This window comes from Antechinus flavipes, chromosome 3 (assembly GCF_016432865.1).
Source record: "Antechinus flavipes isolate AdamAnt ecotype Samford, QLD, Australia chromosome 3, AdamAnt_v2, whole genome shotgun sequence".
NCBI classification, from domain to species: domain Eukaryota; kingdom Metazoa; phylum Chordata; class Mammalia; order Dasyuromorphia; family Dasyuridae; genus Antechinus; species Antechinus flavipes.
Window position 1 is genome coordinate 386,042,541 of NC_067400.1, and position 17,537 is coordinate 386,060,077.

Genomic DNA, 17,537 nt, shown 5'->3' on the forward strand with positions numbered 1-17,537 from the left:
TCTGTAATCTGCCTTTTATCTTAACTGCTTTATCTGAACTCACTAGACTTTCTCAGTCCTCACCTGCCTGACTGCTCTACAACATTTGACATTCTTACCTCTTCCTAGTTACTCTTCCCTCCTTTAATTTCAATGAAACTTCAATGAAACTTATTACACGTCTGAATACCCTTCAATCTCCTTTACTCTATCCTCTGTTCTGTAAGGATGGGTATTCCCCAACACTATCTTGTGATTTTTTTCCTTCCACTGTCAATTATCTCATCCAGTCCTAAAGGTTCAGTTGTCATCTCTATGTAGATGACTCTCAATATATAGCTAGTTCTAGTATTTCTTTTGTATTACATTCATTTATTATTAACAACCTGCTGTCCATTTCCATTTAGATGTCATTTGGGAAGTGTAAAAGCAATAAGTCCAAAAGAGAAATCATCTTTTTCTCTAAAACTATTTTTCTTCCAAACTTCCCTATTTCTTTCAAGGATAGTGCCCTACTTCTAGTCTCCCAGGGTCAAGAATTTAAGATTTATCTTTGACTCTTCACTTTTCCTCACCTCTTCATATCCAGTTACTAAGTCTTGTAAATTCTACTTCCATACCATTTTTCATATGGATCCACTTCTATTTAACCCCATGGGAATGTATTATTATAGCAACGTCTGATTAATGTTCTGGCCTCCCTCTTTCCAGTGATCCATACATCTACTAAAATAATCTCATATAAATAAATATGACAATGTTACTCCCCTATTCAAAAACTCCCCTATTCTTGTTGCCTCTAGTCTCAAATATTAACTCTTTATCTTTGGATGTTCAATCTGGCTCCAATTATTCTTTCCAATTTTATACTTTATTTCTTCATGCATTTTACATGCCATCTTTATTTATTTATATGTGTATGCATGTCAAATTTATCCTTGTAATCACATTAGAACGTAAGTTCCTTAAGGGCAAATGTTTCATTTTTATTTTAAACCTAGAGTACATAGCAGGATCTGATAGGATATCATGTGCATTTTTAGGGAGTATGCTTATTAATAACAGCTCATATCTTATATGGTAATTTAAAATTTGCAAAGTGCTTTCTTCATAGCCTTTTATCTTAAGTGGTATAAATGTTTTTGTACTCACTTTACTGATAGATGAAGAAACTAAGATTAAGAGGTCAAATACTGACCTCTGATTACATACTGACAAAAGTGTTGAAGTGAGTTTCAAATCTAGGCCTCCTGACCCTAACACTCTTTTCATGAGCAATATCTATACAACATCTATACAATACAAGGCCTTCTCTTTTACATGATAAAAACATTATTTGTAAATTAATTCCCCTCTATGGAAGTGATATTCAGTTTTCCTTGATAAGAGATTCTCAAACTTCTGATTATTTTTACTCTCCCTTATTCTAGCCAGGGGTCCTCAAACTGCGGCCTGTGGACTAGATGCGGCAGCTGAGGACGTTTATCCCCTCACTCAGGGCTATGAAGTTTCTTTATTTAAAGGTCCACAAAACAAAGGTTTTGTTTTTACTATAGCCTGGCCTTCCAACAGTCTGAGGGACAGTGAACTGGCCCCCTATTTAAAAAGTTGGAGGATCCCTGAGTCGTAGGCCTTAATTAGACTTCAAGGGGAAGAAACTGCTAAACTCTATAAGGAATTTAGTTGTAATGATGGTAGAAACAACAAGGATTTACATTTTAATAACCTCTTTGCTTAATTAGGACAACTCTGAGATACCACTACACACCTCTCAGATTGGCTAAAATGACAAAAAAAGACAAGGATGAATATTGAAGAGGATGGAGAAAAACTTGGACATTAATATATTGTTGGTAGAGTTGTGAATGGATTCAACCATTCTGGAGAGCAGTTTGGAACTATGTTCAACAAGTTATCAAACTGTGCATATCCTTTGACCCGGCAATGTTTCTATTAGGCCTATATCCCAAAGAGATTTAAAGGAAGGAAAGAGTCCTACATGTGCAAAAATGTTTGTGGCAGTCCTTTTTGTAGTGGCAAGAAACTGGAAACTGAATGGATGCCCATCAATTGGAGAATGGCTGAATAAGTTATGATATATAAATGTTATGGAATATTATTGTTCTATAAGAAATTATCAGGAGGATGATTTTAGAAAGGCTTGGAGAGACTTACATGAACTGATGGTAAGTGAAATGAGCAGAACCAGAAGATTATTGTACATAGGAACATCAATATTATACAACAATTAATTCTGGTGAACGTGACTCTTTACAACAATAAGATGACTAATGCCAGTTCCAGTGATCTTGTGATGAAGAGAGCCATCTACACCCAGAGAGAAGATTATGGGAACTGAATGTGGATCACAACATAATATTCTCACTTTTTTTGTTGTTCTCTTGCATTTTGTTTTCTTACTCATTTACTTTCTTTTTTTGATCTGATTTTTTTTTTTTTTTTGTGCAGCAAGAGAATTGTATAAATATGTGTATACATATTGGATTTAACATGTATAACATATATTGGATTGCTTACCATCTAGGGGAGGCAGTAGGGGAAGGAGGAGAAAATTTAAAACACAAAGCTATGCAAGGGTCAATGTTGTCAAATTATCCATGCATATGTTTTGAAAATAAAAAGCTTTATACACACACACACACACACACACATACACACACACAAAAGAATCTCTTTAGCCTTCAGGATAACAGACTTAAAATATGTTGTTCTAAATGTGATCTGTAGTCCAAAGAAAATAAAAAAGCAAAAAGAAAACTTTTCTCTAAAGATTTTCAGAGAAGTATGGAATCTTCACTGGCCATTTAGTACAACTGATATCTGGGAGGAAAAAATTTCCTTAGCAACTGTAATGCCAGAGAAACTGAGGCAGGAGAGAGATTAGAGAGTTTTAATATTTTATTAATGGAAGAGTAAGATTGACTGGACAAGACTCTCATTTGGAATTATCCAGTCAGACAGAGATAAGTATACTGGGACCAAGGAATTCATGTTGGTCCCAGGACTGGAGGAGACCAGCATACAACTGCCAGTCACCATATTCCAGCAATGAATGAAAGAACCTCTAACCTTTAAGTACCTTTTTGGAGACAAAGAAGAGAAAGGGAGGGAAAGTTTTTATCAGAGAGGGGAAGCCATAAAACCCTAAAAAATCCGGAGACAAAGTAAAGATATTGGGGGTTATCTTGGAATATTTTAAGGGGATATTGTAAAAGAGTCAGGAGATCTACACTTTTATCTTGCTAATTTATAAGAGATTGAGACAGAACAGTTAAGGAAACTGAGACAGAGAAACTGAGTCAGGACAGTTAAAGAGAACTGTGGCATAACACAACAAACTTATGTCTCTATTTCTGTTTCTCTGCCTCTTTCATTCTGTAACTATTATTCCCTCCCCCTTCTCATTTCTGTGTATAGTCTATAAATTTGATAAATGATTCCTTAGTTCTGACCCTGACTTACTTTATGACCTTTCTCTGTTGTAATTTCTCCCTTTTACACAAATATTTCAAGAAGAGTCATCACAGTTTTATAAAATAATGGAAGAAAGGATAAGATAATATCCAGTGCTTACTTTGTAAGTTAATGATTCTAGCTTTATTGTAAAAAATCTAAGTTTGATATGTTATTATTCCTTTTCTAAAATAGTTTATCTTCAGAAATTATATTACCCTTAGAAATCACAAAGGAAAAGCAGATACATTTAGTTAGAATAATTAAATATGTTTGAGCAGAATATAATACAAAGGAAGATACCACAGAATTGACTGTCTTTTGATGTTTCAGTTTATTTTTATTAATAATTCATTAATACAGGTTAGATATTAATGCTAAGTTCCTTAGGATACCTTAGAATACCCTGAGGTTACCTCTAATACCTGAATACCAATCTATGGACACTGAGGTATACTGAACTGAAAACCTATCCCTGACAACTGTTGTCATTTTGTTTTTTGATCACCAAGAAAATCACTTAATGTAATCAGCAAACACAACTTATGAATATATACTAATTTTAAAAAAACATATATTCTAGTTTTTAAATGTATGTAGATCCTGTTGTGAATTAGTACACTCATGTTGAAAAGCAATTTAGAATTGTACTAATAAATAAAACAAATAAAATAGCTAAAATATCTACAGCTGCTGATCCAGAAATTCCACTGCTAGAAACATACCCCAAGGAAATCATTGACAAAAATCAATCCCACCTTACATCTTACACAGCACTTTTGTAGTAGCAAAGAGTGGAAACAATGTAGATACTTATCAATTGGGAATAAATAATTAAAATGAATAATGGTATATGATTGTAATATAATATTTATATAAGAAATGATAAATATGAATATAATGAACATGGAAAGATTTATATGAATTGATGTGGAGTGAAATAAGCAGAGCCAAGAAAATAGTGTGTAGAAAGATGTTATGGGCCAGAACTCTGAAACAAGGATTCTTACAAGATGTTAAATTAGTGAAATTGATAAAGACGATGGTTATCTAGTTTAACATGGTGCTTAATTCCTAGTTCAGTACATGTACTTAGTGCTGTATATAGTTCTACAAGATTCACACCTATGATAATGTAATTATAAAAGAGCATAAAGCTGGGACTCAAGAGTCAGAGAAAGACTCACAAGGGCCAGACACAGAGTCAGAAAGGACCCAAAGACACATTCATTCCATCTTCGGTCAGGCTCTGGTGGCTCTCCTGGGGGACCAAGAGGCTCGGAAACAGAGCCAGAGAAGACTAGAGAACTGGAGGTGGGAGCTCGAGCTCTTGGAACCAAGGAGAAAGATTCATTTTATCTTCATCTGCCTCGTGGTGGCTGGCCTCCTGCACTTCCCCTGCTGAGATCAAGGCTGGTGGGGAAGGCCACTAAGAAAGCTAACTGGGCCCTAGGCAAGGAAACTAGACTTTGAAGGAGATAATAAAGGATTTGGACTTTAACACCTGGCTTTTCTCATGGTGATTACTCAGCTGAACTATTGAGAACACTTGCCATGTGTTTCTCTGCCTGTTTCATTCTGTACTCTAATTATTCCCTCCCCCTTCTCATTTTTGTGTATAGTCTGTAAATTTGATAAATGATTCCTGTTTTAGTTCTGATCCTGACTTACTTTATGACCTTTCTCTGTTGTAATTTCTCCCTTTTACACAAATATTTCAAAAAGAGTCATCACAGTTTTATAACGATTATGGAAGAAAGGATAACATAATATCCAGTGCTTACTTTGTAAGTTAATGATTCTAGCTTTATTGTAAAAAATCTAAATTTGATATGTCATTATTCCTTTTCTAAAATAGTTTATCTTCAAAAATTATATTCTATCCTTGGAAATCACAAAGGAAAAGCAGATACATTTTGTTAGAATATTTTGTACATTTGGATACTTTTTTAAAAAAATTTCTTTTGGAATTCATGCCTCGGTATTTGTTGGAATCTTTACAAACTGCTAACTCATTAGAGTTGATAGATTATTGATCTGATCTTACAAGAAGATGTTTTGGGCCAGAACCTGAAACAAGGTACTAAGTAGAACTAATTGATAATTGTTAAAGAGTAAAGTGACTGGTACTTTTTAATTCCTCTAAGCCGTCCTCAAAACTTTGAGCAGTCTGTTAAAGAGTAAAGTGACTGGTACTTTTAAAGTCCTCCTTCATTTCTTTTTGTTTTTTAAATAAAGTTTCTAAAGTTTGTGGAGGGCTGCAGGGTTTGGTTAGTACAGTCACAAGCCCACCCTATCATCAGCTTCTTGTGGGCATATGGATGAGGTCTTCCTAATCACTCTTATCCTCTCCTTGGTAATGTCTGTACTCTGGCTTCAGTTCCCAGGTATTTTTGTGGGTTCCCTTAACATTGTAAATGCCTATTTCTCTCAAGATTTCCTTCAGGTATATCACAGGCTGTTTGGTGATGTCCACTAAATCCTTAATATTGTAATACTGATGTTTTTCAAAAGCTGAAAACAACATGTCCAAAACCTGTTGCTTATCAGCTCTAGCCCATTTTCCATCTTCTTTCTTTTTCTTCTCATATTCAGTATTGTATTGATGATTAGCCACAGGTTTAAAATTTGTTGTAACAGCTTTGTCCAGCTGCTGTGATAATCTTACAGGTTTTGAAGATTCTTCTATCTGTAACCTCTTCAATCTCATATAGTTTTCACTGGCAGCAGATCTGCATTCAGCACGTTGTACCACTATTCCTTCCAATGAAAGTTTATCATTATTACTACTCTTAGAATTTTCTTCAGGCTGGCCTTCTGATGAGCTCTCTGTAAAGACTGTCAATGTCTGTCCTCCCACACTTTGCAAGAGAAACGGATGTTCTCTGGGAGCACTAACAGAAGCAGGTTTTCCACCAATATCATGGATATTGGCAAGTTCCTCATTCAAGGTAAAATCCTTCCTTGATTCTTTGCAATTCTCAGCTTTCCTACTTCTCCTCTTCCTGAAGCGTTGGCCCAGTGCTCAGACAAATACTTAGGAACCTTCACTAGCCACACTCCGGTGTTTTGTTTGGCGCCGGTCAAGTCGAACTCCCTGCGCTCAGCCATGGCTCAACGCCGACGCCGTCATGGTGGAGTAGAAGGGAGCGCGGGTTCGGAGAAGGAGGTCCAGAGGTCGCTCGGACAAACTCAGTCAGAATCAGGACTAGGAAAGACAGAGAAGTGGTGGCAAGCTCTCCTCTTTCGATTCCCCACTGAAACCAAGATCCGAAGGTGTGGTGATCTTCTTTTAAAATAAGTAAAATAGTTCTCTCTGGGGGAGAGGGTAGGTTTCTCGAGGAAGGTTTCTGGGGGAGGTTTTCTTGGAGGCATCTTAGTATCAGTTCAGACCATAATTATCCCAAATGCAGCCAGGTGATAAAAGTTCAGATCTTTTATCTCCAATATAGCCCAGTTAGCTAAGAGGCCTATCTCTCTGCTTAGTTCCAAGAGCTCTTGCCTCTTTGTCCTTTGCTTCTGCCTCTGCTTTCTTCAGCCTCTAGAGCCAGCACCAAGTTGAATCCGGAGAGAGAGAGATGAGATTATTTAGTTTCCAATTAGTTTTTGGTCTATTTACACCTAACTTTTTGTTAAATGTAGTTTTTATTGCGTTGTGATCTGAAAAAAAAGCATTTACTATTTCTGCCTTCCTGCATTTAATTTTGAGGTCTTTATGTCCTAATATATGGTCAATTTTTGTGTAGGTTCCATGAACTGCTGAGAAGAAAGTATACTCCTTTCTGTCACCATTCAGTTTTCTCCAGAGATCTATCATACCTAATTTTTCTAATATTCTATTTATCTCTTTAATTTCTTTCTTATTTGTTTTGTGATTTGATTTATCTAAGTCTGAGAGTGCAAGATTGAGATCCCCCACTATTATAGTTTTGCTGTCTATTTCTCTTGCAACTCTCTTAACTTCTCCTTTAGGAAGTTAGATGCTATACCACTTGGTGTATATATGTTTAATACTGATATTGCTTCATTGTCTATAGTACCCTTTAGCAAGATATAGTTTCCTTCCTTATCTCTTTTAATTAGATCAATTTTTGCTTTTGCTTGATCTGAGATAAGAATGGCTATCCCTACTTTTTTGACTTCACCTGAAGCATAATAGATTCTGCTCCAGCCTTTTATCTTTACTCTGTATGTATCTCCCTGTTTTAAATGTGTTTACTGTAAATAACATATTGTAGGGTTCTGACTTTTGATCCAGTCTGCTATCCGCCTCCTCTTTATGGGAGAGTTCATCCCATTCACATTTACAGTTAAAATTACTAATTCTGTATTTCCTGCCATCTTAATATCCCCAGATTATGCTTTTCTTTTTCTTGCCCTCCTTCCCTCCTTCCCTAGTATTAAACTTATTGGTCCCACTTGCGTCAAGCAGTCCTCCCTCTTTAGTATCCCTCCCTCCTCCCTTTGAATCCCTTTCCCTTTCCTGTACCCTTCCCTTACTACGCTTTTTCCTTTTCCCTTTTCCTCTCCCACTTTTTAATGAAGTGAGAGAAGATTCTCTGTAAAACAAATATGTCAATTATTTCCTCTTTGAGCCAACTCTGATGAGAGTAGGATTCACACAATGTTCCTCCCCCTCTCTAAGTTCCCTCAGATTTGATAGGTTTCCTTTGCCTCATCGTCACATGTAGCTTCCCTCTTTTTATCTCCCCTTTTCCCTTTTTCTGACACTATCCCCTTTCCATTTCTACTTCCCTTTTTTATGTTATATCAGTAAAATCAAATTATACATGTGGTTTTTATGTATATCCACAACAGAAATACAATTCTCAAGAGTTCCTTTTACCTTTTTCTACTTCTCCTGAGTCCTGTTGTTGGAGATCAAATTTTTTGTTTAAGTCTTGTTTTTTCCTTAGAAATAAATGGAATCCCTCTGTTTCATTAAATGTCCATCTTCTTCCATAGGAAAAAATACTCAGCTTAGCTGGATAGTTTATTCTTGGCTGCATTCCAAGTTCTTTTGCCTTTCGGAATATCTGATTCCAGACCCTTCGATCCTTTAATGTTGAGGCAACCAGATCTTGCGTGACCCTTATCATGGCACCTCAGTATTTGAACTGTTTTTTCCTGGCTGCTTGCAAAATTTTTTCTTTAGTCTGAAAATTCTGAAGTTTGGCCACAATATTCCTCGGAGTCTTTATTTTAGGGTCTTTTTCAGAAGGTGTTTGATGAATTCTTTCAATGCCTACTTTCCCTTCTGGTTCTATTACTTCTGGGCAGTTCTCTTTGATGATTTCCTGTAAAATAGTATCTAGGCTCTTTTTTTCATCATAATTTTCGGGTAGTCCAATGATCCTCAGGTTATCTCTCCTAGATCTATTTTCCAGGTCTGTTATTTTTCCAAGTAAATAGTTGACATTTTTTTCCAATCTTTCATTTTTTTGGTTTTGCTTGACTGATTCTTGATGTCTCAATCAGTCATTTCTATTTGTTCAGTTCTGATTTTTAGTGAGTTATTTTCTTCATAGCTTTTTTTACTTCTTTTTGTATATGTCCAATTGAGTTGTTTTGCTCTATGGAATTTTTTTCCATTTCACTATTATTTTTTTTTTTTTTAGTGAGTTATTTTCTTTTTCCAATTCACAAATTCTGTTTCCCTGCACTTCTTGGGAGTTTTTTACCTTTTCCAATTCACATTTCAGAAGCTGTTTTCTTTTTCCATTTTATCAAATTTGTCTTTTAGTGAGTTATATGCCTTTTCTGTACTCTCTTGCATAGCTTCTCTTTCCTTTCCCCATTTTTCTTCTAGTTCTCTTTTAAGGTTTTTAATAGTCTCTTCTAGGAGAGCCTTTTGTGATTGGAGACCAACAATTGTCTGGAGACTGTCTGCTATTAGTCTCTTCAGGGTTGAAAAGCTGTTTTCTTTCTGTATAGAAACTATCCATCGTTCTTTTAATTTGTTTTTACTCATTTTGTTAAAGCCTGTAGGGTCTGCCTTCAGAGCCAGCTTACCAGCTTCCTCTGCAGAGCAGTGAAAGGTGTATGGAGGGGTAGCTGTCCTGCCAGCCGGCTACAAAAAGCAGCGAGGTACTGGAGTGCTCTGGGAAAGAGTTCCCTACCTGAGAGTAACTCAGGCCTGCAAAGAACCCCCACTGTGTGAGATAATGACTGCCCTGGGGCTAGGCACTGAGCAGTGAGAGTTTCACTACTCCAAGTCAAAGCCTGCCCTGGGGCTGTGGGTATTAGCAGTTGAGCAGTGAATGGATTTGCAGGGACTGCAAGTGTCTGCCCCGGAAGCATAATCTGCTGGGGAAGTCCTGTTGCCCCAGGCTGTGCCCTCCTGCTGGGTAGATTAGTAACTGCCCCTACAAAAGCCCCAAACTTTAGGATATGGCTGCAGGGCTGTGTTAAAGTCTGCCTGAGTCACTTCTGGGTTTGAGTGGTTACAGCCAGATCTCATTAGGTTCTGGCGTTTTTTAAGAGTACCCTCGGATTTCCGGCCAAGATGGCAGAGAGGAAATACACTGCTGTGTAACCTCCGTGTTTTTCTCTCACTATTCATTTCATTTCATGCCTCTGAATTAATGCTCGACTGAAAAAAAACATACAATTACTTACCAAGAGAAACCATCCTTGAGACTCGTCAAGAAAGGTCTGTTTTTGCGCGAGGACGGGGACGGTATTTAAATCGGAAGCAGTCTGCGGGCAGCAGCTGCAGCGAGAGCACAGATAGCAGCTCAGAACCAAGTAGAGCGGAGAGGGGGTGGGGTGTGATCGCAGCCGTCTCTGCGGGGAGAGCTTTGCTACAGGATTAGATACTTTGCTCCGGCAGCGAGTCAGCAGCCCAGCAGAGAAGCTAAAAACACCCGAGGGTGAAGAATACAGCCCCAAACAGCTGGAGTCTCTCGGGACCTGGCCACCCCTCCCCACAGTGTCTCAGCCCGCTCAGATCTCAGAGCGCTCGGATCTCAGCGCGCAGGCGCCATAGCACAGTAGGACCCGTGCCTCACGAATACCCTGCCCCTCCCCCAAAGAAAGCAGCCTCCATTCAAGGGGTTTTTTTCCTTCTGTTTCTTTGATAGTTTGTCTTTGATAATTAGACAGAATGAGCAAGAAACTGAAAAAGAATTTAACCCTGGACAGCTTTTATACAGATAAAGAGCAGACTCCAAATCCTGAGGAGAATAAAAACAAACAGTCCCCAGGTGAATCCCCAAAGGTCATATGTTCCTCAGCACAGATGAATCTCATGGAGGAAATTAAAAAGGCTCTCACAAGGGAGCTAGAAGAAAAATGGGAAAAGGAGAGGGAGGCTTGGCAAAAGAGCCTGGAGAAGTCAGTTAAAGAGAGAGTGGATAAAGAAACCAAATCCTTGAAAAATAGGATTGGTGAACTGGAAAACAAAATTGGCGAAATGGAAAAAAATTCCACAGAACAAAAGAACTCAATTGGACAATTAGAAAAAGATCTTTAAAAAGTGAGTGAAGAAAATACCTCACTAAAAATCAGGGTCGAACAATTGGAACTGAATGACTCGAGGAGACAAGAAGAATCAGTCAAGCAAATCCAAAAAAATCAAACAATGGAAAAGAATGTGAAATACCTTCTGGGGAAGACAACAGACCTGGAAAACAGATCCAGGAGAGACAACCTGAGAATCATCGGACTTCCAGAAAAGTATGATGAAAAAAAGAGCCTGGACACTATTTTTCAGGAAATTATCAAAGAGAACTGCCCAGAAGTCATAGAAACAGAAGGTAAAATAGACATTGAAAGAATTCATCGATCCCCTACTGAAAGGGATCCTAAAATCAAAACACCAAGGAATATAGTGGCCAAATGCCAGAACCCTCAGGCAAAGGAAAAAATACTGCAAGCGGCTAGAAAAACCCAATTCAAGTATCAAGGAGCCACAATAAGGATCACCCAGGATCTGGCAGCATCCACATTAAAGGATCGAAGGGCCTGGAATATGATATTCCAAAAGGCTAAGGAACTTGGTATGCAACCAAAAATAACTTACCCAGCGAGATTGAGCATCTTTTTCCAGGGAAGAAGATGGACATTCAACGAAATAAGCGAATTTCATCTATTTCTGATGAAAAAGCCAGAACTTAACAAAAAATTTGATCTACAAGCACAGAACTCAAGAGAAATCTAAAAAGGTAAAGATTAATCTTGGGAACTATATTTCGGCTATAAAGATGTATAAAGAATACATGTATACCTTGTTCTAGAAACTAGATGTGGAAAGGACATTGTACCAGAAAAAAGGGAAAGTGGGGGTATTACATTTCATGAAGAGGCAAAGAAAACCTAGTATATCTGAGAGAAAGAATGGAGAGGGATGAATATAGTGAGTATTTTACTGCTTTCAGAATTGGCATTAAGAGAAGAATTTTAGACATATTCAATCTATGGTGAAACTTCTCCCACCTCATTGAAAAGTGAGAAGGGAAAAGTGAAAAAGGAAGGAATAAGCTAAGTGGAAGGGAATACGGTAACTGGGAGGGAAAGGGGCAAGTTGGGGGGGGAATTCTAAGGGGGGGGGAGAGATACTAAAAAAGGGAGGGCTGTGAGAAGCAAGGGGTGCTCACAAGCTTAATACTGGGAAGGGGGGTAAGGGAGGGGGGGTAAGGGAGTAAGAAGGGAGAAAAGCATAAACCGGGGTTAACAAGATGGCAAGTAATACAGAATTGGTCATTTTAACCATAAATGTGAACGGGGTAAACTCCTCTATAAAGAGGAAGCGGTTAGCAGAATGGATTAAAAGCCAGAATCCTACAATATGTTGTATACAGGAAACACACCTGAAGCGGGGTGATACATCCAGGTTAAAGGTAAAAGGTTGGAGCAAAACCTACTGTGCTTCAGGTGAAGCCAAAAAAGCAGGGGTAGCCATCCTGATCTCAGATCAAGCTAAAGCAAAAATTGACATAATCAAAAGAGATAAGGAAGGGCACTATATCTTGCTAAAGGGTAGAATGAATAATGAAGAAGTATCTATATTAAACATATATGCACCAAGTAGTGTAGCATCTAAATTCTTAAAAGAGAAATTAAGAGAGCTGCAAGAAGAAATAGACAGTAAAACTATAATAGTGGGAGATCTCAACCTTGCACTCTCAGAATTAGATAAATCAAACCACAAAATAAATAAGAAAGAAGTCAAAGAGATAAATAGAATCTAGAAAAATTAGATATGATAGATCTCTGGAGAAAATGTAATGGGGACAGAAAGGAATATACCTTCTTTTCAGCAGTTCATGGAACTTATACAAAAATTGACCATATCTTAGGACATAAAAACCTCAAACTCAAATGCAGTAAGGCAGAAATAGTGAATGCATCCTTTTCAGACCATGATGCATTGAAAATTACATTCAATAAAAAGCCACAGGAAAGTAGACCAAAAAATAATTGGAAACTAAATAATCTCATACTAAAGAATGATTGGGTGAAACAGCAAATTATAGACATAATTAATAACTTCATCCAAGAAAACGATAATAATGAGACATCATACCAAAATGTATGGGATGCAGCCAAAGCGGTAATAAGGGGAAATCTCATATCTCTAGAGGCCTATTTGTATAAAATAGAGAAAGAGAAGGTCAATGAATTGGGCTTGCAACTAAAAATGCTAGAAAAGGAACAAATTAAAAACCCTCAATCAAACACTAAACTTGAAATTCAAAAAATAAAAGGAGAGGTCAATAAAATTGAAAGTAAAAAAACTATTGAATTAATTAATAAAACTAAGAGTTGGTTCTATGAAAAAACCAACAAAATAGACAAACCCTTAGTAAATTTGATTAAAAAAAGGAAAGAGGAAAATCAAATTGTTAGTCTTAAAAATGAAAAGGGAGAACTCACCACTAACGAAGAGGAAATTAGAGCAATAATTAGGAGTTACTTTGCCCAACTTTACGCCAATAAATTCGACAACTTAAATGAAATAGAAGAATACCTCCAAAAATATAACTTGCCTAAACTAACAGAGGAAGAAGTAAATATCCTAAACACTCCTATCTCAGAAAAAGAAATAGAACAAACTATTAATCAACTCCCTAAGAAAAAAACCCCAGGACCAGATGGATTTACATCTGAATTCTATCAAACATTTAAAGATCAATTAACTCCAATGCTAAATAAACTATTTGAAGAAGTAGGGATTGAAGGAGTCCTACCAAACTCCTTTTATGACACAGATATGGTACTGATACCTAAACCAGGTAGGCTGAAAACAGAGAAAGAAAATTATAGACCAATCTCCCTAATGAATATTGATGCTAAAATCTTAAATAAAATATTAGCAAAAAGATTACAGAAAATCATCCCCAGGATAATACACTATGACCAAGTAGGATTTATACCAGGAATGCAGGGCTGGTTCAATATTAGGAAAACTATTAACATAATTGACTATATCAACAACCAACCAAACAAAAACCATATGATCATCTCAATAAATGCAGAAAAAGCATTTGATAAAATCCAACAGCCATTCCTAATAAAAACACTTGAGAGCATAGGAATAAAAGGACTTTTCCTTAAAATAGTTAGGGGCATATATTTTAAACCTTCAGTAAGCATCATATGCAATGGGGAAAAACTGGAACCTTTCCCAGTAAGATCTGGAGTGAAACAAGGCTGCCCACTATCACCATTATTATTCAATATTGTATTAGAAACACTAGCCTCTGCAATAAGAGTCGAGAAAGAGATTAAAGGAATTAGAGTAGGCAATGAGGAAACCAAACTATCACTCTTTGCAGATGATATGATGGTATACCTAGAAAACCCCAGAGATTCTACTAAAAAGCTATTAGAAATAATTCATAATTTTAGCAAAGTAGCAGGATACAAAATAAATCCCCATAAATCCTCAGCATTCTTATACACCACCAACAAAATCCAAGAGCAAGAGATACAAAGAGAAATTCCATTCAAAATAACTGTTGATAGCATAAAATATTTGGGAATCTACCTACCAAAGAAAAGTCAGGAATTATATGAGCAAAATTACAAAAAAGTTTTCACACAAATAAAGGCAGACTTAAATAATTGGAAAAATATTAAGTGCTCTTGGATAGGCCGAGCGAATATAATAAAGATGACAATACTCCCTAAACTAATCTATTTATTTAGTGCTATACCAATCAGACTTCCAAGAAAATATTTTAATGATCTAGAAAAAATAACAACAAAATTCATATGGAACAATAAAAAGTCGAGAATCTCAAGGGAATTAATGAAAAAAAAATCAAATGAAGGTGGCCTAGCTGTACCTGATCTAAAATTATATTATAAAGCAGCAGTCACCAAAACCATTTGGTATTGGCTTAGAAATAGATTAGTTGATCAGTGGAAAAGGTTAGGTTCACAAGACAGAATAGTCAACTATAGCAATCTAGTGTTTGACAAACCCAAAGATTCTAAATTTTGGGATAAGATTTCATTATTTGATAAAAACTGCTGGGATAACTGGAAATTAGTATGGCAGAAATTAGGCAAGGACCCACACTTAACACCACATACCAAGATAAGATCAAAATGGGTCCATGACCTAGGCATAAAGAACAAGATTATAAATAAATTAGAGGAACATAGGGTAGTTTATCTCTCAGACTTGTGGAGGAGAAAGAAATTTGTGACCAAAGATGAACTAGAGACCATTACCGATCACAAAATAGAAAATTTTGATTATATCAAATTAAAAAGCCTTTGTACAAACAGAACGAATGCAAACAAGATTAGTAGGGAAGCAACAAACTGGGAAAACATCTTTACAATTAAAGGTTCTGATAAAGGCCTCATTTCCAAAATATATAGAGAACTGACTCAAATTTATAAAAAATCAAGCCATTCTCCAATTGATAAATGGTCAAAGGATATGAACAGACAATTTTCAGATGAAGAAATTGAAACTATTACCATTCACATGAAAGAGTGTTCCAAATCACTATTGATCAGAGAAATGCAAATTAAGACAACTCTGAGATATCACTACACACCTGTCAGATTGGCTAAGATGACAGGAAAAAATGATGAATGTTGGAGGGGATGCGGGAAAACGGGGACACTGATGCATTGTTGGTGGAGTTGTGAACGAATCCAGCCATTCTGGAGAGCAATCTGGAATTATGCCCAAAAAGTTATTAAACTGTGCATACCCTTTGATCCAGCAGTGTTTCTATTGGGCTTATACCCCAAAGAGATACTAAAAAAGGGAAAGGGACCTGTATGTGCCAAAATGTTTGTAGCAGCCCTGTTTGTAGTGGCTAGAAACTGGAAAATGAATGGATGCCCATCAATTGGAGAATGGCTGGGTAAATTGTGGTATATGAATGTTATGGAATATTATTGCTCTGTAAGGAATGACCAGCAGGATGAATACAGAGAGGCTTGGAGAGACCTACACGGACTGATGCTAAGTGAGATGAGCAGAACCAGGAGATCATTATACACTTCGACAACGATATTGTATGAGGATGTATTCTGATGGAAGTGGATTTCTCTGACAAAGAGACTTAACTGAGTTTCATTGGATAAATGATGGACAGAAACAGCTACACCCAAAGAAGGAACACTGGGAAATGAATGTGAACTATTTGATTTTTGATTTTCTTCCTGAGTTATTTTTACCTTCTGAATCCAATTCTCCCTATGCAGCGGGAGAACTGTTCGGTTCTGCAAATATGTATTGTATCTAGGATATACTGCAACATATTTAACATATATAGGACTGCTTGCCATCTTGGGGGGGGGGGAGGGAGGGAGGGGAAAAAACAAAACATAAGTGATTGCAAGGGATAATGCTGTGTAAAAATTATCCTGGCATGGATTCTGTCAATACAAAGTTATTATTAAATAAAATTAAATTTTCAAAAAAAAAAAAAAAAAGAGTACCCTCTGTTTTAGGCTTTAATTTCTTTGCCAGTTTACTGTTTTGTAATCAAGGCAGAGCATTAAGCCTATAGCAGAGTCGTCTCTATAACTTCTCTAGCCACAGAGATCACCCCCGCCCCTGGTCTACTCAGGATGCTAGTCTCACTGCCTGTGCTAGTCTGTTCCTGGCCCCTCAGGACAAACCATTCCTGGCGATCTTCCAGATTGACTTCGGCTGGTAAATTGTAGTGCTTCTAATCTTCATGAATTTAAGCAGTGAAGAGCTATTTTTGAGGCTGAATTAAATAGTTGGTTATGAGGGGAATGAGAGGAGCTTAGAAAGTCATGTGTGCCTTCTCTGCCATTTTTGCTCTGCCAAGTCCCGGAAGTCCTGGAAAATTACTTTGGCAAGTCAGGGAATAGATTGGAGTGAGAAGAGGCCAGAGAAAAGGCTATTATGAAAGTCTACTTGTGAAGTATTGTGTAGAGAGCCGGAACTCTGAAAAGGTCTACTTGAATCAAGGACAGCAGGATGCTTCTAGTTAAGTACCTACTCAATGTGAGATAATGGTTCTCTATAAGGTGATGTAATGGCTCTCCTAAGAGTCCATGCATGCTCAGTGTGCTGTAGTGATGTAATTGTACTGAGGTATTTAAGGGAGTCTCAGCCACAGATACAAAAGAGTCAAAACTCCAGATTACAGACTCCAGACTCCATCTTTGACCAGACTCGTGGTAGCTCTCCTGCCTTCATCACTTCTCTACCTAAAGACCAAGGCCTGTCCAGAGATCCTCCAGAAAGCTAGCCCAGACATTACAGTGTTGAAGGCTTATGCTGGGATAGTGACTGTATGATGGAGTGAAGGGAAGATAAATGATGTAGTCAAGACTTGGCAATAAGTAGGATATGTGAGATTAATTTGAGAGAGGAGTTGTGGATGACATCCAGGTTGTAAGCTTCAGTGACTAGGGAAATGTAGATGTTCTCAAAAGTTATAGGAAATTTTGGAAGAGGGGAGGTTTGTGGAGGGAAGAAAATTAATTCTGTTTCAAATTCTCTTGAATAGGAGGTTTCTATGGAAAATTTAGTTCAATATGTCCAATAGACAATTGCTAATTCAAGAATCAAACTCAGGAGAGAGATTAGAGCTGGATATATATCTACACCAAGATGATAATTAAACCCCTGAGAG

General features: G+C 37.1%; 1 protein-coding gene and 1 pseudogene across 1 annotated transcript in view; both read right to left on the reverse strand.

Moving 5' to 3' along the window:
• The window catches only part of LOC127554437 (MOB-like protein phocein), a 68,833-nt gene that overhangs the window by 40,530 nt on the left and 10,766 nt on the right, over positions 1-17,537 (reverse strand). The window lies entirely within an intron of this gene.
• LOC127554435 (general transcription factor IIF subunit 2-like) lies at positions 5,433-6,579 on the reverse strand (annotated as a pseudogene).